General features: G+C 42.3%; 2 pseudogenes; one reads left to right on the top strand and one right to left on the bottom strand.

The window, feature by feature from the left end:
* Positions 1 to 10,962: 10,962 nt before the first annotated feature.
* Positions 10,963 to 11,081, bottom strand: LOC134968015 (5S ribosomal RNA; annotated as a pseudogene).
* A 6,853-nt stretch (positions 11,082 to 17,934) lies between these two features.
* Positions 17,935 to 18,053, top strand: LOC134968011 (5S ribosomal RNA; annotated as a pseudogene).
* The last annotated feature ends 1,413 nt before the right edge of the window (positions 18,054 to 19,466 follow it).

Genomic DNA, 19,466 nt, shown 5'->3' with positions numbered 1-19,466 from the left:
TATCCCGTGCCTCAGCACTTCCGTGCTTCCAGCATCTCCGTGACTCAGCACGTGCTTTCAGTACCTCCGTGCCTCAGCACCTCCGTGCTTCCAGCACCTCCGTGCTTCCAGCATCTCCGTGACTCAGCACCTCGTGCCTCCAGTACCTCCGTGCTTTCAGTACCTCTGTGCCTCAGCACCTCTGTGCTTCCAGCATCTCCGTGACTCAGCACCTCGTGCCTCCAGTACCTCCGTGCTTTCAGTACCTCTATGCCTCAGCACCTCCGTGCTTCCAGCATCTCCGTGACTCAGCACGTCGTGCCTCCAGTACCTCCGTGCTTTCAGCACCCCGTGCCTCAGCACCTCCGTGCCTCCAGCATCTCCGTGCTTCCAGCATCTCCGTGACTCAGCACCTCGTGCCTCCAGTACCTCCATGCTTTCAGTACCTCTGTGCCTCAATACCACCGTGCTTCCAGCATCTCCGTGACTCAGCACCTCGTGCCTCCAGTACCTCCGTGCTTTCAGCACCCCGTGCCTCAGCACCTCCGTGCCTCCAGCATCTCCGTGCTTCCAGCATCTCCGTGCCTCCAGCACCTCGTGCCTCCAGCACCTTGTGCCTCCAGCACCCCTGTGCCTCAGCACCTCGTGCCTCAGCATCTCGTACCTCCAGCACCTCCGTGCCTCAGTACCTCCGTGCCTCAGCACCTCCGTGCTTCCAGCACCCCAGTGTCTCTACGCACCCCAGGGTCTCTACGCATCCCAGTGTCTATACGCACCCCAGTACCTCCAAGCACCTCAGTGCGTCCAAGCACTTCCGTGCCTCCTAGTACCTCAGTGTCTCCAAGCGCTTCCGCGCCTCCTAGCATCTCAGTGTCTCCAAGCACCCAGTGCACTTTAGCGCAGTTGTACCTGGTATCTTCACTGGTTCATCAGCGCCTTTCCAGTTCTGTCTTTCAGGAGACCTTCAGCGTGCCTCCTGTCTGCCGACCTAATCCTGCATGAGGAGAACCTAGATTCGGCCATCTCTCCTGCGGTTCCTCTTCCCAGTCACCAGAAGAAACCCCGAGTCCACAACACTCCCAAACCAGGTCAGTGGTAGTATTCATATAATCCTCCAGTCGCCCGCACAGACTTCACTAACACCGGGTTCACAAAACCTCAGTCATGACACTACCTTACCAATATTCTGCCTCAAACAAGTAAGATAGGTCATTGCTTTCCTGCTTGCCTGAGAAGAAAACCTTGGTGCACGCCAGTAAGCTCTTACCAATTTGCACATACCTTCCTTACCCTAGGTGAGTAAGACCATGTGCCACCTCAGCTAGGCCTGGGAGATACGTCCTGGGGGCCACTGGCTTACCTTGTCCATCTCTCCAGAGTCCTTAGGACTCCTGACCATACCCCTTCACCTTCCAGACCTCCTTTTCCTGTAGGGAACACACATTTGCATCTCAATTTAACTGTTGTGTGTTTGCATTGTAGAGTACCATGAGCATCACTCAAAAAAAAAGAAAAAAAAACATCTCTAGAAGGAAAAAGAAAGAAAAAATATCAGGTCTGTGTTCACTAACAGGCTGTCACTTATGTCTGGTCTCGTAGTAAAGGTCTGATTCAGATATTCCATACCATCATGCATATCAGTGTCTACACAAAATTTCCCTTCACCAGTATTCTCATCCTCCACCCTTTGTGCATGACAAGGCACACTGCAGTAAAATACTGGTGCCATCGTGCTGATGAGACATACCGAGTTCGGGCAGAAAGACCAATACGGCATGTGGTGTATGGACTGTCAAATCATGTACCAGTACTACGTCCCAGGTATTTGACCCCTGTCCTACACAACTGTAGTTTATCCCTGGAGACCTGGTGTCCTGTCTGGAAGAGACGAAACAGAAACTGTTTTGTATCTGCCAGGGACGACTAAAATGAATCAGCGCACAACAACAAGTCATCAACTTATTGTATCAGCACCGACCCATTCTCAGGCTGAAAGGACTGTAAACAGTCATGTAGGGCTTGGGAGAAAATACTCAGGCTGTCACTTGAAACCTTGGGAGAGTCGGGTCCATGTATTGTACTCCCTTTGTGAACGCAAAGGCGAAGAGGAAACTGTGAAGAAACAGAATAGAGATTGGTGACAGATAAGTTTGTAGAGGTGGAGAGGATTTTATTAAAATTACAACTGGATTGGGCACTACGGGGAATTGATTCTTAAATACTTGGTATTCCCCCACTAAAGCTTGTGCTTGCTGTGTCACTACTGGGACTACCTCAGCCATCAATCCAGTGTCCTGTCCATCCAGGGCCGGACTGGCCATCTGGCACTTCTGGCAAATGCCAGAAGGGCCGATGGCCACGTGGGCCGGTCCAGCGGTCACTGAGACGCGCTGCCGCTCAGTCCGGCGGCAGTGCGTCTCAGCTGTCAGGATTGGAGAGCTGTGAGGACTGGGGTGAGAGCGCCGGGCGCCCGCCAGCACGGCTGTGTCTGGCGCGGTGCGTATAGCAGACTTCAAAGCAGCCGCCGGTTCGTGAGCCAATCAGAGCTCGCGGACCGGCAGCCAATCAGAAGCCGCCGGTCCGCGAGCTCTAATTGGCTCACGAACCGGCGGCTGGTTTGAACGCTATACGCTGCCGCGCCAGACACAGCGGGCAGCTGGCGGGCGCCCGGCGCTCTCACCCCGTCCCTCACAGCCCGGAGGAAGAGGAGCAGCAGCAGCAGCAGCAGCAGCAGTGCAGCAGCGGTAAGTAGCTGCAGCACTGGCTGCTGTGGGGGCAATTGTATACCTGGCACCGTGGGGGCAATTGGCTGGCACTGTGGGGCATCTGTATACCTGGCACTGTGGGGGCAATTGTTTACCTGGCACTGTGGGGGCATCTGCATACATGGCACTGTGGGGCATCTGTATACCTTGCACTGTGGGGGCATCTGTATATCTGGCACTGTGGGGGCATTTGTATACCTGGCACTGTGGGGGCATTTGTATACCTGGCACTGTGGGGGCATTTGTATACCTTGCACTGTGGGGGCATTTGTATACCTGGCACTGTGGGGGCATTTGTATACCTGGCACTGTGGGGGCAATTGTTTACCTGGCACTGTGGGGGCAATTGGCTGGCACTGTGGGGCATTTGTATACCTGGCACTGTGGGGGCAATTGTTTACCTGGCACTGTGGGGGCATCTGTATACATGGCACTGTGGGGGCATCTGTATACCTGGCACTGTGGGGGCATCTGTATATCTGGCACTGTGGGGGCATTTGTATACCTTGCACTGTGGGGGCATTTGTATACCTGGCACTGTGGGGGCATTTGTATATCTGGCACTGTGGGGGTATTTGTGGATCTGGCACTGTGGGGGCATTTGTATACCTGGCACTGTGGGGGCATTTGTATACCTGGCACTGTGGGGGCATTTGTATACCTGGCACTGTGGGGGCATTTGTATACCTGACACTGTGGGGGCATTTGTATACTTGGCACTGTGGGGGCAATTGTTTACCTGGCACTGTGGGGGCAATTGTTTACCTGGCACTGTGGGGGCAATTGTTTACCTGGCACTGTGGGGGCATTTGTATACCTGGCACTGCACTATCGGGGGCATATAATGTAAATTTCGGCTCATACCGGGTGCTGTAATGTGAATTTTGGCTCATACTGTGTGGTATAATGTGAAAGGGGCAGCAGTACTAGATAGTATAAGGGGTCCTACTATTGTGGTGCATAATGCGTATAAGGGGTGTATAGTGTGGTAAACTACACTGAAGACCACGCCCCCTTTTGAGTGACAATGCCCCCTTTTGAGTGACCACGCCCCCTTTTCCGAAGCGCACGCGCGCCTTCGGCGCGCGCTTAATTACAAACCTCACATTTCCATACCCCCACTTAAAAATTTCCACTTCAACCACTGGTTGAGTATATTTTAATAGAGAATGATGTACGCCTGTATGTTGTTAGAATATTAATTATATTTGTAAGAACATAGACTAATAAGTGGGAGGAGTCAGGAATAGTAAGGGGAGGAGTCACATAGGTGGGCCTGTGTGCTTCGAAAATGCCAGGGCCTATTTTTAGTCCCAGTCCGGCCCTGTGTCCATCCTAAGTTCATAGGGAACCCGGTATCTGTGAGATAATTTCCTCTACCTGTGATGGACGTGAATCTAGAACAGTGGAATGCAAAATTAGTCTTTGAGGAGTATCTAACATACCTTTTACTTCCTGAGTGAGAATACAATATATGTATTTCACATTTTAATTTACATAACAAAATCTCTGTCTATTAAGTTAGTCAGGGGCCACTGCTGCTAGGAAAAAAAAGAAAAGGGTTTAGCATCATAGAGGCCCAATGGTAACTTCTGCAGGTTTTGTCAAAGGGCAATGTTGCACTTCTCTCGTTCCTCCTATTTGCTGAATTAGTGTTTACCAGTGGTCTTGTCCTGACGGAGAATTTTGTAGTATAGCAAAAAAAAAAAAACAAGCTTCTAGGTCATGCGAAGTATTCATTCAATCCTTCTCATCCCGTATTAAGGGTCTGTACATGGTCCAACAAACATTTCTGAGCTTATCTAGACTAGGGCATTACTAGAAGTGAATACTTCTTATGTGGTAATTAAAATAAATACCCTGGGGCTTACCCCATCTCTGTCTGCTTTCCTACTGGGAAATACTAATGTGCGGACAGGATTTTCTCCATTTATGACGTTACTTTCTTGATTTTTATTTTATTTTTGGGTTTTACTGTATATGTACTTGATTGGCTCCATACTTACCAGTTCCACTGGTCTCAGCTATTTCCCCTGCAGGCTACAGCTCCTCTTTTACCAGTTGGATACTCCTCTGAGTGCATGAGAAATGGCTGAAACCAGAGTTGGGTCACCATCTCCTCCTAAATAAAACTTTGACATTAATTAGTACATATATAGGTTACATTCATATTTTTCATATTTTTATTTTTTATTATTTTCAATAGTTTGTATGCTGGCTGTAACTGCTTCCACATCCACATATGGTGGTGTACATGCTTTCTCTTTTTACTTATTTATTGTTGCTACGAGTTCAAACAGTTATGTTTTTGTTCTTGTCTTATGTGACTTTGGTTAAACATACTACCTGCAATACATCAGGATCAAAACCACCAACTCTAGGAAATGATGCCCAATCATCCACTGTCATTCGCACCCATTCATCACAAAAAGCCTCACCATGTGGACCATACTTCCCACACACTATAAACCGAGTGGACCCTCTTGGCCTCTGCTCTCCAGCCTGAACCTTGGCTGCCAAACGTTTCTCGCTTGTGTACTTGGCTCCCATCGTGGACATTTGACACAATCCCCAAATGGACAATAAGAGCAAATGGTGAAAGTCCTCAGAGTTCTCTCACCAACTCCATCTCCGCTGGAAAGTACCACGGTCCGCTTCTGTAGTGACTGCGCATACCCAGTGAGGTGCCTACCAGACCCCTCAGCACTGTAAGTATTGACATATTAACAGCAATAAATTAATACCACACCCTTTTCAATGGCGGTTACAGGCCTGCTACTTTTCAGTATCTATCCACTGGAATTTTCTAGGGTGAGAAACAACTTATCGATCTCCCTTTCCGATGAATGTCTACCAGGAAGATTTCCTGAGAGAGAGTCAGTGAAAAATTCCTTTACTTTACACAAATCACATCTGTGTATGCTAACACAGCACGTATGATGAAGCAATTTGAGAGAAATTATGCAAATGGTATCACGTTGCGCCACGTACCACGTCCAATCGCATGACTCACAAATACTTGTTATTTGTGTGCCTTATGATTATGAAGACAATTTTACTTTTATCAGTAGGCTATTCTCCGTCACCTGGAGTATTTTATAAATGGGCTAACTCCCCACCTCATTTTGAATGGCTTAACTTCATTCAATCTATTTAACGTGCAGGTGAAAGCCGCCACGCCACCTAGCCTCTGCTAACTCAATGTCTTCTAATTGGTCATGGAGTTCAATGCATTCACACTTTCTTTTCAACAACCCATACTTTTAGGTTTTCTGTACAGAAAAAAAGTCATTTACCAGTGATTGATAACATCCCCTTAAAGGTATTACACTTTAAAAAAATATGATAGTAATCTGCTTTTAAAATCGGATAATTACTCGTTAATGTATAACTAACTACAAATCTTTTGTCCCACCTTAAAATTTACTTCTATTGTGTTTTTAAAAACCTGCACTCGTTACTTTGCGCAACCTTGCGTAAGCACGCAACCATGTGCGTAATCACGCCACGTGCGCGTTCCCGTACGCTTAACTCACGTACTTTTCCTACCGTACCACGTGTACACCGTGCATTCGCAACTCAATATTCCACACTTATCTCGATTAATGTAAGCAATGCAACAAATTTATGTTTCTACTGCTTTTGCTTAATACACGATACACCTTTGTTCCCTCACACACGCTGGAGGTCACCCATGAGGATAACTTCCGTTGTGTGCTGCCCAAACTTTTAGGCAGGAACAGAGTCCTGTATGGGTTTTACAATTTACCCACTTAAACAAATACACAAAATGTATAACAAATAAACGTATCTGATTCTATGCAGATCTATAATGACTATTGACTATAATTTAAATGCTATGATTCAGATTGGATAGCTATCTTGCAGAACATACACTGATATAAATATACACATTTTATATAATAATATAACATTATATATATATATATATATACACACACACACATTATGTACTACACTTCTATGAAACCCCTCACCCAGCATATGTATTCATATACACATACTGAATGAATTTAGTTTCTATAGAGCCTCTAATTTGCATATCAAAAGATGTTCACCTGCTTGTACCAGTGGTTGAACAGGTTAATTAACATTTCAATTGCTTATCTTGTAGCAAACAGAGAGTTAGCAAATCCTGGAAGGAAAAATAAAAAAAAGACTTTATATCTGTGTGTAATTCTTACATAAAGTCAAGTATTTATCTCAGTATTTCTCTCTCTAGGCCCAATTGAAACACTATTTGTAATTGACTATGGCATGGGCTAATTAAATTAATTGGTAGCTTTTTAAATGGTGTTGGATTTGTACATATATTTTGTTTATTTGTGATAAAGGAAACTGATTGCTTGACTGAAAGTCAGCTGTTAGCTAGGTGGATAGAGTGACCTTACCTAAAATGGCCACTGCTCCTCCCCCTTATTCCCAAGCCACGTGCTTGGACAAAATGGTGGCCAAACCATGCGGCCAGAATACCATGTGGCTAGCTCCTTTGTCACAAATAAATCCCAATTTATAGAAGCACCGGTAGTTGCCCTAATAGAATATTCCCACTGCATGGTAACAAGGCTTCCACACATTTTTTTCAGCACGAACAAAGCTTTGCTACTTTAGGACTATGTTAGCAGTATGCGAATTGGACGCAGCATGCTAAAACAGCTATATCATACCTATGCACTAACTTTTAAATGCTCTTTAAATTTACTTAACAGATAAACAATCCAATCTGAATCAAACACAATATGACTTATTTGAACTTTGTTTTGCAACAATAAAAATATGCTGTAGCATTTTCAAATATTGTGCATTTCTCTGTCACACTCACACAATAAAGAAATATATATTGTCCCTTGAATTTCATATCAGCGCCTTACTGATAACACAAAAAAAAACAGCATGTTGTTCAGCAGCATCAAGATGCGTCCATCATTAGCTGGTAGACCACAGTGGCGTCATCATTAATTACGTGATATCGCGGACGCAGCCCCCAACTGAGAAGTTCAGATTATTTCTAATAAATATTTAAAATGCCAGCATTAATATATACTACGGACGCACGGCGCATCTTATTACCATATACAATAAAAGTGCGCTGTACGTCGCAAACACTACATCCTTTAAGAGAAAACAAGTACTCGCACACATTGTCTTAATTCCAATGCTCATAGATGTATATATTTGATAGTAAAAGGGTATGCATACAATATAACACATGTACAATATATATATATGGTTACAAATTTACAATTACACAGGAAGCAGTTGTTACAAAAGAATCCATACAGCTAGCATACATACATTACCCTTTCCCTCAATGCACACTCCGCTCCATTTGTGAATCTTCCTCAACAGCAACAATACAGCAACAGAAAAATAGCAAACAGAGCTCCTTGGGTGAGTGGAAATGCCTATATCCTGTGTATTTTGGGGGAGTACATGTCTGGGACTGAGTCTTCTGTTATTGGTACAGGCGATGGAACTTTCTCATTCATGATGTGTCACTGGTCAGTTCATATGCAAGCAATGTCCAATTTGATGATGTAATTACAGGTGTTAGCCACTGGTTCCTTTCCATATGCTTTCTCAGGAATGTCCTTTTGTTCTCATTAGAATTGTGGCTTCATATTCCTACATTTAATCATAGCTAATCATTGCAATGTGCTACAACCGAACCACAGCTATCAAACCAACACACTCATTTCCCTGATTATTTTGACACCAAGCATGACATGTCTATCTTATTCTGTTCCAATAATAAATATATACATGATGTTATACTCTATTATATAAATACATTATAATGTCTGGTGCTTGATATGTTTAATTTATGTGCTGTATGAAATATGTGCTTAATATTTCTTTGTGGCGTGTCTGTGCGAGTTTGTAGGCTACCATATATCCTGTGCATACTGCGTGAATGCAAACACACAGAGACCCATCTGTTTGGAGTTTGTATGTTTTCTGTATGTAATATTTTGACTTCGACAGTTGGTACTCGGCAGTCACTACAGAAGTGGACCGTGGTACTTTCCAGCAGAGAAGGAGTTGGTGAAAGAACTCGGAGGACTTTTACCATTTGCTCATATTGTCCATTTGGGGATTGTGTTAAAAGGCCCACGATGGGAGCCAAATGCACAAGCGAGAAACGTTTGGCAGCCAGGGTTTAGGCTGAAGTACAGGGGCCGAAAGGGTCCACTGGTTATATTATGTATAGGAAATATGGTCCTTACACAGAGGCTTTTTGTGATGAATGGGTACAAATGACTGTTGATGATAGGGCATCATTTCCTAGGGTTGGTAGTTTTGAACCAGAGGTGCTGCAGAATGTTAGAAATAGGATATGTCTGATCAAATCCAAGAAACAAAGGATAAGACATAACGACTGTTTAAACATATCGCAACAAGAGGGAGAAATGCAAAGGAAACTTGCTTGTGTAGCAAGTTCCAAACCAGACAGGAATGTGAATTTGAGTGCACCACCACTGCATATGTCGATGGAGAGAAGGCTGCTACAACCAATAGCATACAAGAAAATGACAGGGATGCACTTACAAATTGTATTAACCCTAACCCATGCAAATTGTACCCTGTTTTAAGTTCTTTCAAGGGTTATAGTTCAGAAGAGGATGACGAACCTAGCCTGATCTTGGCTCTCTCTCAGGCAGTAACCATACAGGAAACCCAGGTGGGGCAAGCCCAACCGGTAAGAGTAACAACTGTGTCCTCTTCAGGTGAGACGGCCGGGATCAGAGCTAACGGTAAGTATGGGTCCCATCCATTATGAAAAGACAGTGTATTCCCAGGTTGAGTCAGAAAGGAGTGAGATAGCAGGTCTACACCCTGTCCGCATAATTGCTGTCCCCAATGGGAGAATTGACACTGACGGGGTAACCCCTATGAGGAATATAGCCATGTATTGCCCATGGACCAGATCTGAACTGCGGTCAATCATGTCAGAATTCCCCAATCGCAAGAGATTTAGCCAGATGCCAGAAGTGTATTGAAGACCTGGGCAATGCCCATGAACCCACAAACAAAGATTGGCAGACAGTGTTAAGAACATGCCTACCCCCTAATATTGACACCCAAAAATTTAGAACAGATTGTAAGATAGAGGCAGACAGTCCTCTGACTGATGAATACAATCAGGAGAACATAAAACAGATTAATATACAACTAGAATTGTATTTCCCCACAGTTGTAAAGTGGAATAAGATTTTCACAATCAAATAGAAAGAAAGTGAACTGGCATCCGAATATTTCCATAGAGCTTTACAAGATATGGCTAAATACACTAGGATAGAGAATATAAAGGATAATGTGAACCACAGGGAGGTGGCTGTCTCTGTTCTAATGGATGGGCTCAAGGAGGCATTGAAAGCCAGAGTACAGACTTCTTTGCCTAATTGGAAGGGGATTACGGTAGATGCCCTGAGAGAGTCTGCTATTGAACATGACCAGAATATCATCAAACACAAAGAATCAGAAGGGGAAAGGTTGATGGTGGTAAGTATACAGGCACTTGAAGTGATGACCAACCAATTGAAACCCCAACCTTTGAAGAGAACTGGAGAAGGTCAATAAAATGTTACATTTAACGTATCTTTGGGAAATACCGCACAGGATATAATCGATATAGGAATATAACTTAGTACCAAAATAGAAAATTGAAAAGAAAACTAGGTTTTCTAATTCTTATAGTTTGGTGGTGCACCCAGAGTCAGTACTAAAACTTAAGACAACAAGGAGAAAAGAAGACTCTTTTGTGGGTGCACTCTTGACTTTGAAATATGACATGAAATATACAAGATATGATATATAATGATAAAATCAACTTTTATTGACAAAAAATTAAGATAATTAGTGGTTAATGAAAGAAATAACAGTCCAACAAAGCAATATAGACAAAAAATTACTAATGTATTAATAATAATAAACCGGCTGATGGAGTATGTATAGATATCCTAAATGGTTAATGTGAATATTGGTATATTTGTGACGCTGCGTACCAATAACAGATGAATCCCTATCCTGTCTTAGTGCCAAAATAAATAGTCAATGAGACCTGCATACTGATTACAGTTAAGAATATAAATTCCCATTATATCCAGATGATACAAAGTAAAGAAGCAGTGGGAAATAAGATGGCAGTGTGAATCTGCTGTCAATGTTAGACACTGAGCATGTGGAATCAATATGTGCTCTACTACACTGAGTCTTCCTCAATGGTCACCCACTTGAGTACTGACCCAGCCCAACACTGATTAGCTTCCAAGTTCGGACGGCTTCGGGCGTTTCCAGTGTGGTATGGTAGTAGAGAAAATAGGCGGTAATGGAAAGCTCAGGAATCACTGATGAGAGTTCACGAATCACATAGTATCAAGAAAGAGACAGATATAGGCCAGTAGAAGAAAATAGATGGATCTGCTGCCAGTGTTAGACAGGGGTATGGCCCTGAATCACTGGTGAGAGTCCATGAAATTAAAATGTAAATAGGAATAGGAAAAAGAGAAAATAGAAATCTCGGTATAAATTAGGTATCAGCAAAATCAAATGTCCTGATGGACTATTAGAAATTGATAAGGAGCAAAAAATGAACTAAAATAACACAGTCTTTTGCAATTGCTAAGGTGAAGCCAAACAGTGTTACCACTGTGAAGAATAGAAATACCAGTAAAAATTGAGTATCGGCAAAATAATATATCCTGATGAACTATTAGAAGTAAATAAGGAACAAATGAACAAAAAAAACCCAGTCTTTTGTAATTGCTGAGGTGAAGCCAGACAACAGTGTTACCACTGCACAGAATGTATTGAATCGCTATTAAAGAAAGGCAAAGTGATACAATGTAGTCAAAAACATTGACTTTGATAAGAAAACAGAGCTGTAACCAGTGAATGCTACTCCTTGGGCTGTCACTGTAGGTTGAGGATAAAGGATAAACATTTTTAAATTCTCATGATATAAGTGTACATCAAATGGAAAGTGTACTATCGATATCTAGCTATTATTGGTGTTATTAATAGGTAGGTAATTAATATAATGGCATATATGGCTACCTAAAATTAGCAAGGGCTTAATGAAGAATATGATATAATGAATAAATGAAAAAATACTCAGTCAGTGCGGGCCTCAGAATGATCACAAAGATTGGTATGAAATAGATGTTACCCGCAGTGGCTGTATCGATGTGGAGACTCCTTCTATCACACTGCGGTTTGTCCCGAAATGATGAGGTGCGTGATGCCACCGGCCCGGCAGGAACCCAGGCAGGTGCAGGTGAGCGTCCTGTAATCTGGTCAGCCTGTCTGGAAGAATGTCCGAAGAGGCACGGGACCGCCGTAGGTGCAGGGAAGGAGAGTGCTCCGGTCAGCCGATGCAAGGAGATACCAGCAGGGGCACGAGGACCGCCGTGGGTGCGGAGAAGGAGAGCGCTCCGGTCAGCCGATGCAAAGAGATACCAGCAGGGGCACGAGAACCGCCGTGGGTGCGGAGAGGGAGAGCGCTCCGGTCAGCTGATATGAAGAGAGGCCAGCAGGGGCACGAGACATGGGTGGGTGCAGGAAAGCGTCCGCTACTCAGGTCAGCCGGAAACAATGAGGGTCGGAAAGATCAGGGTCGGAAGACGCGTTTCACCCGTCCACCGGGCTTGATCACTTCCTGTTGTGGGCTGGGTCCCTGCAGGTTTTTAAATGTGAATGCAGTAAGTTCATATCCAATCAGTGAGAGGGTGTATCCCTTAATTGGCTGTGGATCTTAGTAGGTAACATATTGTTTGCAATCAACGCTTGGCAGGGGGACCCATGAATAAAAACATAAGAGAGAAAAACAAAGATTAAAACACAACCATAAAAAACAACCATAAAAAAGGGGGGGGGGAAGAGGGGGGGAAGGGGGGAAATTTGAGGGGTTTTTATTTTTTAGATATTATATGCATTAATTAGGTAATAAAACCAGCAATAATTGTTATGGAATAGATGCAGAAATTCAACAATGAACCAACAAGTGGGGATATGACAGTTTTTAAATTAAACAGATAACGTGAATAGATGGTATTAGATAAGTGATATGAGTATAATAGGAACATGCAGTACTGTCTAGCATATTTAATCTTAGTAATTGCTGAATAATTGATTACACTGCTGCAGCATAGAATTGGCCTTAATTCAATAATAATGAAGGAAAGGGAAAGGAATGATAAATGACAAATGGGAAAATATTAGATATTGAAGTGACTGTGCATGATGGAATACTTGTGATGCCAAAAAGACTACCAGGCATAGGAGTAATCGGAGGAGGTGCGATGATGGTATAAATGAATAAAGAGAAAAGAAAAGAAAAAAAGAAAAAGGAAGAAAAAAAGAAAGAAAGAGGAAAAGAAAAGAGAAATAAAAAGGAAAATAAAAATAAAAATAAATATAAATAAAAATAAAAATAAAAATAAAGAAAATAAAAATAAAAATAAAAAAGAGGACAAGGTATATAATATATGTATCCATACATACGTGCATAAACATGAATGCACAGATAATGCATCCATGTGCATACATACCCACATGCATGCAAACATACATACACACATATACCTGCAGACACTCATATACAGACATGGAAAAAAGTGTTAACTGTATCAATAAGTGCATGCCCATGTGCACATAAATCTATGCACAGGGAACACACACAGAGAGAAACGGGTGCGTGAGCTTGAGAAAAGATGTGTGCACAATAGGCTATTATGGTGCTGAGAAACTGCACAGGGGCAGATGGACAAGGTGCTGATGGAAGTGCCAGTGTGTGTGTGGTATAATGTTGATGTGTGATAGAGTGATATATAGGTAATTGGGGTGTAGGTGAATGAGGTGGTGATAGGAGGGAGTGTGTACTGTCAGGGTTGTGATGGTAGTGAAAAAGAAAGAAAGAGGAAAAGAAAAGAGAAATAAAAATGAAAATAAAAATAAATATAAAGGGGAATTTCTTAGACTGAGGCGTAATTGCACAGAAGATATTGTGTACAAACAAAAAAGCCAGGAACTTGCCATACGGTTACAAGCTCGAGGCTATAGTAAACGTGCCCTGAAGAGAGCGCAAACATCTATCCTCAAAACCAAAAGAGACACCTTGATCTTTCAAGACAAACCGAAGGATAAAGGGGATGACTCCCAAATCAGATTCGTGGGTACCTTTTGCCCAGAATGGCGCCAAATAAGGAATGCGATTCAAAAACATCTACCAGTCTTGCACCTAGATGCTGACTTATCACCCCTATTGGACTCCACACTCCAAATGAGTTGGAGAAGATCTAACAATATGAAGGATATGCTTGTTCAGAGCCACTTCTCACGGGACTCCACCAAATCTAGAAATATAACAGGGTCTTATCCCTGTGGACAATGTAAAGCTTGTCCCCAAATTTTGATAACAGATCAAGTCAAAGACAGATTGGGACGTGATATCCCGATACGACATTTTTTCAATTGTGATACCCAAGGAATGGTCTATTGTTTAATTTGTAGCTGTGATCAACGCTACATTGGCATGACCACGAGGAAGTTCAAAACCAGAATTTTTGAACATATGGGAGCTATTAGAAATGCCTCTTCAGATTTGCTAAAAGGCAAAAAACTGACGTCAGTAGCCAGACATTTTCATGTCCAACATCAAGATTCTCCTTGTGAGATGCGTGCATTCGGTCTAGATAGAGTACACTTAGGCATACGTGGGGGGGATCTTAGCAAAGAACTCATCAAAAAAGAAAGTGAATGGACTTTCAAATTGGGAGGATTGAAACCATCAGGCCTAAATGAATATATTAACTACAGTGTATTCTTATAAATACTCACCCCTTATTCAGGCCTATTTGTACCTCAGTTAACTTTTGTGTTCATCATTCAACAATTTCTCTTGCCGCCTTTCCCCCCCCCCCCCCCCCCCTTCCCCTTTTTCTTTCTTTTCATTTGCACGGTTTGATCATTATTCACTTTCACTGTCAGCGCAACTTCATGACCTACGTTCACTATCTTCAGTTCTTTTGCACATTATTCCCCGTCTACCATTAATTTCACTACCATCACAACCCTGACAGTACACACTCCCTCCTATCACCACCTCACTCACCTACACCCCAATTACCTATATATCACTCTATCACACATCAACATTATACCACACACACACTGGCACTTCCATCAGCACTTTGTCCATCTGCCCCTGTGCAGTTTCTCAGCACCATAATAGCCTATTGTGCACACATCTTTTCTCAAGCTCACGCACCCGTTTCTCTCTGTGTGTGTTCCCTGTGCATAGATTTATGTGCACATGGGCATGCACTTTTGATACAGTTAACACTTTTTTCCATGTCTGTATATGAGTGTCTGCAGGTATATGTGTGTATGTATGTTTGCATGTGGGTATGTATGCACATGGATGCATTATCTGTGCATTCATGTTTATGCACGTATGTATGGATACATATATTATATACCTTGTCCTCTTTTTTATTTTTATTTTTATTTTTATTTTTATTATTATTTATTTATTTTTATTTTCATTTTTATTTCTCTTTTCTTTTCCTCTTTCTTTCTTTTTCACTACCATCACAACCCTGACAGTACACACTCCCTCCTATCACCACCTCATTCACCTACACCCCAATTACCTATATATCACTCTATCACACATCAACATTATACCACACACACACTGGCACTTCCATCAGCACCTTGTCCATCTGCCCCTGTGCAGTTTCTCAGCACCATAATAGCCTATTGTGCACACATCTTTTCTCAAGCTCACGCACCCGTTTCTCTCTGTGTGTGTTCCCTGTGCATAGATTTATGTGCACATGGGCATGCACTTATTGATACAGTTAACACTTTTTTCCATGTCTGTATATGAGTGTCTGCAGGTATATGTGTGTATGTATGTTTGCATGCATGTGGGTATGTATGCACATGGATGCATTATCTGTGCATTCATGTTTATGCACGTATGTATGGATACATATATTATATACCTTGTCCTCTTTTTTATTTTTATTTTTATTTTCTTTATTTTTATTTTTATTTTTATTTATATTTATTTTTATTTTTATTTTCCTTTTTATTTCTCTTTTCTTTTCCTCTTTCTTTCTTTTTTTCTTCCTTTTTCTTTTTTTCTTTTCTTTTCTCTTTATTCATTTATACCATCATCGCACCTCCTCCGATTACTCCTATGCCTGGTAGTCTTTTTGGCATCACAAGTATTCCATCATGCACAGTCACTTCAATATCTAATATTTTCCCATTTGTCATTTATCATTCCTTTCCCTTTCCTTCATTATTATTGAATTAAGGCCAATTCTATGCTGCAGCAGTGTAATCAATTATTCAGCAATTACTAAGATTAAATATGCTAGACAGTACTGCATGTTCCTATTATACTCATATCACTTATCTAATACCATCTATTCACGTTATCTGTTTAATTTAAAAACTGTCATATCCCCACTTGTTGGTTCATTGTTGAATTTCTGCATCTATTCCATAACAATTATTGCTGGTTTTATTACCTAATTAATGCATATAATATCTAAAAAATAAAAACCCCTCAAATTTCCCCCCTTCCCCCCCTCTTCCCCCCCCTTTTTTTATGGTTGTTTTTTATGGTTGTGTTTTAATCTTTGTTTTTCTCTCTTATGTTTTTATTCATGGGTCCCCCTGCCAAGCGTTGATTGCAAACAATATGTTACCTACTAAGATCCACAGCCAATTAAGGGATACACCCTCTCACTGATTGGATATGAACTTACTGCATTCACATTTAAAAACCTGCAGGGACCCAGCCCACAACAGGAAGTGATCAAGCCCGGTGGACGGGTGAAACGCGTCTTCCGACCCTGATCTTTCCGACCCTCATTGTTTCCGGCTGACCTGAGTAGCGGACGCTTTCCTGCACCCACCCATGTCTCGTGCCCCTGCTGGCCTCTCTTCATATCAGCTGACCGGAGCGCTCTCCCTCTCCGCACCCACGGCGGTTCTCGTGCCCCTGCTGGTATCTCTTTGCATCGGCTGACCGGAGCGCTCTCCTTCTCCGCACCCACGGCGGTCCTCGTGCCCCTGCTGGTATCTCCTTGCATCGGCTGACCGGAGCACTCTCCTTCCCTGCACCTACGGCGGTCCCGTGCCTCTTCGGACATTCTTCCAGACAGGCTGACCAGATTACAGGACGCTCACCTGCACCTGCCTGGGTTCCTGCCGGGCCGGTGGCATCACGCACCTCATCATTTCGGGACAAACCGCAGTGTGATAGAAGGAGTCTCCACATCGATACAGCCACTGCGGGTAACATCTATTTCATACCAATCTTTGTGATCATTCTGAGGCCCGCACTGACTGAGTATTTTTTCATTTATTCATTATATCATATTCTTCATTAAGCCCTTGCTAATTTTAGGTAGCCATATATGCCATTATATTAATTACCTACCTATTAATAACACCAATAATAGCTAGATATCGATAGTACACTTTCCATTTGATGTACACTTATATCATGAGAATTTAAAAATGTTTATCCTTTATCCTCAACCTACAGTGACAGCCCAAGGAGTAGCATTCACTGGTTACAGCTCTGTTTTCTTATCACAGTCAATGTTTTTGACTACATTGTATCACTTTGCCTTTCTTTAATAGCGATTCAATACATTCTGTGCAGTGGTAACACTGTTGTCTGGCTTCACCTCAGCAATTACAAAAGACTGGGTTTTTTTTGTTCATTTGTTCCTTATTTACTTCTAATAGTTCATCAGGATATATTATTTTGCCGATACTCAATTTTTACTGGTATTTCTATTCTTCACAGTGGTAACACTGTTTGGCTTCACCTTAGCAATTGCAAAAGACTGTGTTATTTTAGTTCATTTTTTGCTCCTTATCAATTTCTAATAGTCCATCAGGACATTTGATTTTGCTGATACCTAATTTATACCGAGATTTCTATTTTCTCTTTTTCCTATTCCTATTTACATTTTAATTTCATGGACTCTCACCAGTGATTCAGGGCCATACCCCTGTCTAACACTGGCAGCAGATCCATCTATTTTCTTCTACTGGCCTATATCTGTCTCTTTCTTGATACTATGTGATTCGTGAACTCTCATCAGTGATTCCTGAGCTTTCCATTACCGCCTATTTTCTCTACTACCATACCACACTGGAAACGCCCGAAGCCGTCCGAACTTGGAAGCTAATCAGTGTTGGGCTGGGTCAGTACTCAAGTGGGTGACCATTGAGGAAGACTCAGTGTAGTAGAGCACATATTGATTCCACATGCTCAGTGTCTAACATTGACTGCAGATTCACACTGCCATCTTATTTCCCACTGCTTCTTTACTTTGTATCAGCTGGATATAATGGGAATTTATATTCTTAACTGTAATCAGTATGCAGGTCTCATTGACTATTTATTTTGGCACTAAGACAGGATAGGGATTCATCTGTTATTGGTACGCAGCGTCACAAATATACCAATATTCACATTAACCATTTAGAATATCTATACATACTCCGTCAGCCGGTTTATTATTATTAATACATTAGTAATTTTTTGTCTATATTGCTTTGTTGGACTGTTATTTCTTTCATTAACCACTAATTATCTTAATTTTTTGTCAATAAAAGTTGATTTTATCATTATATATCATATCTTGTATATTTCATGTCATATTTCAAAGTCAAGAGTGCACCCACAAAAGAGTCTTCTTTTCTCCTTGTTGTCTTAAAATGTTACATTTGCCAGATGGAGGGACATTTTTCTAGAGATTGTAGGAACACAGGGCACATAGTAAGTATAGACCCCCTAGACAAGAACATGAGCCACGTTATCAGACACATAGACGGGACCAGGGAACATATAGAAGGAATTATGAACCACACAGAGGGGAAACACGGAGGTACCCACCAAAGAAGGACTGGCAGAGCTCCGAAACCTCACAGTTAGCACCCTAACACATAGTAGCTGCCAATGTTCTGTGGGAAGGTCCAAATCCACAATAGAGGTCAGGTCACACCTGTATTCTGCAGCCAGTGAAACTGACTGCTGGCATTGGAGATGAACCTGAGGTCATGGTCATTGTAGCCAGCACAAGACAACCTTCCCTTGTAGATACAGGGGCATCCAGATCTGTATTAACCTCTTCAATAGGAATAATGACCACGGGCAAAACTATTTCGGCAATGGGAGTAACGGGAAAAGTGAAAAAGTACCCTTTGACCAAACCTGCAGAGGTTACGATAGGGCCCTTGCATACCAAACATTCTTTCTTGTTGGCTGCATCGGTTCTGACTAATCTACTTGGCAGAGATTTATTATGCAAAATGCGATATGTTATATATTGTACCCCTGAGGGTGTGTTTTTAGATATCCCTGAGAACCATGCGCAGGAAGTACAAGATATGTTAGACACCCCTCAAAGGCTAATGCTGCACTCTACCGTTCTAGACACAATGTCCATCGCAGGTAGAGGAAATGATCTCACAAATACTGGGTTCCTTATGGACCAAAGATGGACATGACACTGGATTGATGATGGCAAATGTAGCACCAGTAGTAGTGCAAATAAAAGATGGCAGGATAGCTCCAAAAATCCCCCAGTACCCTCTGAAACCAGAGGTGGAATTAGGAGTATACCCTGTCATAGAACGGCTGCTACAGCATGGCATCTTAGT

The sequence above is a fragment of the Pseudophryne corroboree genome, chromosome 10, assembly GCF_028390025.1.
Source record: "Pseudophryne corroboree isolate aPseCor3 chromosome 10, aPseCor3.hap2, whole genome shotgun sequence".
NCBI lineage: Eukaryota > Metazoa > Chordata > Amphibia > Anura > Myobatrachidae > Pseudophryne > Pseudophryne corroboree.
The sequence above is the reverse complement of the archived record's forward strand: the minus strand, read 5'-3'. Positions and strand labels throughout refer to the sequence as shown.